Below are 4,575 nucleotides of genomic sequence, written 5' to 3'. Positions count from 1 at the left end.
CAAAAGTTCAGTCCTTGGACACAGAGGAGTTAAACACTAAAGTTACCGTCCATTTAGTGAAGAGAGAGAACCGGACAGAGGCCAACATCCGTCAACGAGAGATGGAGAAGCCCTCTACGGGATTTAACAGGTGGAAGAAACAACCAAGGAGCTCCATTGGTCCACAAGAAATGCAGGCAGCCGGTGATGATGTAGTGGTAGCTAGGATAACTAGGATGCTGCTGGTAGAGTAGCTAGCTTAGCTAGCTGTACCGATTAGCTTGGCTAACTAGCAGGTCGTTCGTCTGTCCCTCGAGGATTACGAATCCGGTGAACCACACAAGATGAAACAAGGATAGCGAGTGAAAAGGATCTGGCTACACTCATACTGTCCCTGACCATTACGCAAAAAGCTAATTGAACAATAAACTTCGGTGTCTCAACACTGTAACGAACTCCGTCGTTATTCCCCAACATCACCTTAGCCCACTCTGCGCGTAACTGGACAATATGCTTGGCGCCAAACCGTGACGTGGACGCGGACAGTTCCAGAACGCGGACATGAGCAGAGCCACACAATAAACTAAACCCAGTCTTTATACTGGCTTACATTAGTAATATTATTTTATTTATTTTTTTATATGTAAAACAAACATTCAAAGTTTTTTTATAACAATATTTTGAGATCTGGGCCCATATCCACAAAGTTTCTCAGAGTAGAAAATTGGTCGTATAAGTGCTGAGAATTAAGACATTTTACTCTTATGGGTATAAATGAATGCATAGCATTTTGTCTTCGGTTTGGCAGATTAACTCATGCTTATTTCTGAAGCTAAACTCAGGTTTTCGCCCAGCGGCTAAGGTGTTGGAGCAGTGGCAGGAGTTGGACCTATGGCAGAAAGGTGGCTGGTTCGAATCACGGGCCGGGCGCTGGAAAAAATGGGCGGGCTTGATCTGACCACTGGAGGGCTGCTGGGTTCACATCCTCAAAACATTCACCTTTCGTTGATCAGAACTCTAGAGGTTCTTCTTCACTGAACCCCAAAATATATGTAACTTTTAGTGGTTCCATATATTAAGGAAATTATAGAAGCCTTTTTGGTTCTATAAGGAACCTTCTTTTCTAAGTGTATAATAAACACGTTTTTCTTTTGATTATTTAATTACCTACATCATGTTATTTTTTCCTTTGGAGCGCAACATCACGTTGTTAAAAAATTTAATCATAAATTGGCCATGGCTATAAATTGGGCAATTGAAGGAATCTAGGGCGAAATAATGTGTTCGATGAAAGTTGTAGGCAACATTATTGACAAGGGACTCTGATGCCTACGATGCCAAAGCTATTTAGAGTTGTTAAACGGGTGTGAGGAGTGTGTTGGTATAATGGTAATATTGTCAAAATTCTGCTTGTAACAACCATCAGAATTGGTTAAAAAAAATGCATTCCATTATATTAGGCAATAATGAAGAGTAGGCAAAGTGGTCGTGTCGTGAAAATTCTATCAAATGTCTTCCATTGCAACGAGTCCAGTCAGGGTGCTGCAGAACCCCTGCAGTACCTCCACTGACCCCCGGATTGAGAATTCCTGATTTAGCAGATGCTCTTATCCAGAGCGATTTACAGTAAGTGCATTCATCTTAAAATAGCTATTTATTTTGTAAATAAAATTAATAAATTCTTCATAAAATTGTCATCTCACCTCTTAGCTTTGGTGTCATGTCCCCCCAGAGAGACTCATTTTAAAGGCAGGGCCCCCCTCTCTCTCTCCCCAGAGAGACTCATTTTAGACCACTGACCCCTAAACAGAGATGCAGCATGTTGGTTGTGGTTATCACAGTGACAACTCATCCTAGAATGTCAATTGTTCTCTTTTAATCATGATCTCTTAGAAATAAAACATTTACTAACAGACACATCCAAACAGTCGGGTGATTTAATTTAATCACATGAACATTGTTACGTTCCTCAACAAGAAATAAAACATTGTCTCTCAAACAGAAGAAGGAACTAACAAAGAGTCACTAACAACAACCAAAACGAAACAGGTGGTTTTAGGAGGGGTTCTGAAAGACACTCATGGGGGTGTCCACTAGTGATGGGAATCAGAGGCTTTCTGAACGCTTTGGGGCTTTCACCAAATTGTGCCGAAAATGCCATTGATAGATTTGAGTGCTAATAAACAACATTTAGTTAGAATGTGGGGTTCAGCTTTTTGCCTCCAGGTTCACTATGTTTTGAATAACGATGCATATGTGACTTTCAACGTGGCACCGTCATAGGATGCCACCTTTCCAACAAGTCAGTTCGTCAAATTCCTGCCCTGCTAGAGCTGCATGTTTGTTGATTTATGTAATGGCAGATATTTTAATGCTTTATGTCATGTATTTTATCTATTGAAATATAATTTTGATTTAGTTAAAAATTTAGTTTCATGGTGATTTATTATGTTTTCCAGAATCTCCAACCAAACTCTGAGATCAGTCTCTCCAGTACCAAGTCATCTGTCCATGAAGAGTGACATCTCTATGGATCATCCTATACATTTTAGTGATAAATCAGGGACCTTTGACCCCAGGTAAGTTACTGGTCAGAATTGATCATATTACTATTGAAGAGGAGAATCTTCTAGATCTGAAACCAGATGTATTTTGTGTATCTGAGCATATCATTTGTTGTTTATGTTACATATTTTAATACACTGAGTGTACAACATTTTCCACAACATTTCCAACGGAGACCATCAGGTTGGTAAGTCATCATACTGTAGCTCAAACCTACTGTGATGACGACCTAACTTTATAATAGTTTGTAGCCTACCTAGCAGAATCTGCCCGTCTTTCTTTCAAAATCAACACATTTATCTGTCTTCTAATGCAGTGGTGTAAAGTACTTAAGTAAAAATACTTTAAAGTACTACTTAGGTCGTTTTTTTTAGGTATCTGTACTTTACTATTTATATTTTTAACAACTTTTACTTTTACTTCACTACATTCATAAAGAAAATAATGTACTTTTTACTCCATACATTTTCCCTGACACCCAAAAGTACTTGTTACATTCAGAAAATGGTCCAATTCGCACTTATCAACAGAACATCCCTACTGCCTCTGATCTGGCAGACTCACTAAACACAAATGCTTTTTTTAAATGATGTCTGAGTGTTGGAATGTGACCCTGGCTATCAGTAGATGAAAATAACAAGAAAATTGTGCCGTCTAGTTTGCTTCATATGAGTAATTTTAATTTTAATTATTCCTACTTTACTTTAGCAATTATATTTACTATTGATAATAAAGTATATTTAGAATCAAATACTTAGTAGTATTTTACTGGGTGACTTTCACTTTTACTTGAGTCATTTTCTATTAAGGAATCTTTACTTTTTCCACCACTGTTCTAATGTTCCATATGCGCCACAGTTTGAACAGACATTTTGTAACTGCGTAGGCTACAAAGTCACTTTCAACTCCAAATAAGGAAATAAAGTTATAACGGTGACTGGGTGAATTAGTTTTCCATTGGCCGGCTCCCCGGGTGAGCAGATTTGGCACGTTTTAGAACATTCCATTGGTCATTAATTTACATGTCCACCAGGTTTAGCTGTGCTTTTTTTCCTCCAAAATGTGATTTACTGTAGGCCTTTAATAATTGTAAACAGGCCTACAAATCCAAAAGGTTTTAATTTGAGAATGTTCATTTGTATGCCTCAAATATTAAACTGTCTTAAAATATCTGATGATTAGTTGAATCAGGTGTGTAAATGCTGGGCAAGAACAAAAGGATTGAGAAACCCTGAGATAAACATAAAACCCTATCATTTAAAAGCTCCTCCACCATCTTTACCAGACGTTTGACTGATAACATGTGATAACACTTTGAAAACTGCTGTCTGTCAGCAACTAAGCTCAAGTAGCAGTTCTACTAACTAGTAATATCTCATTCCAGGTATTCATTCTCTTACTCTGTCCATTAGAATAGATTATTATTCAGAAATACTCACTTTATTTTTTGTTCTCTCCATATAGCGTTTTCTGCTCAGTCGTCTTAAAATGGATCCTGTACAAAAGAACAACTTTACTTTCTGTTTCAGCTCAACCGTCTCCCCATCCTGATAATAAAGTGTTTTATTGGTATCTTCCACTAGATGGCAGTAACCACCTGCTGTAACTAGACTACGACTATGTGTTCGGTTTCATACATGCAGTTTCCCAGAGGAGGAGTGCTGATCTAGGATCAGGTCCCCCCTGTCCATTTAATCTGTTTCATTATGATCTAAAAAGGCTAAACTGATCCCAGATCAGGACTCCTACTCTTTATGAATACTGTCACAGGTGACTCCTCAAGATGAGGCTCCTCAAGATGTATAAGTTATATTCTTTAAGAATCAATTAATATCATTAATTGAACTGCTTTGCCATGAACAGATCTGTGAGGTCTTAACTTAAAGGTGCTATATAGACTTTATGGTCATTTTAATGGGGTTGAACATTCATCCCATTAGATTGTGTAAAGGGGATTTTATGAGTTCAGAAAAATGCTGATTTGGAAGCATCTCTCTGACCTCACCCTGCTGAAACACACTCAAGTAAAGA

The sequence above is a fragment of the Coregonus clupeaformis genome, unplaced genomic scaffold (genome assembly GCF_020615455.1).
Source record: "Coregonus clupeaformis isolate EN_2021a unplaced genomic scaffold, ASM2061545v1 scaf0753, whole genome shotgun sequence".
Lineage (NCBI taxonomy): Eukaryota > Metazoa > Chordata > Actinopteri > Salmoniformes > Salmonidae > Coregonus > Coregonus clupeaformis.
The sequence above is the reverse complement of the archived record's forward strand: the minus strand, read 5'-3'. Positions refer to the sequence as shown.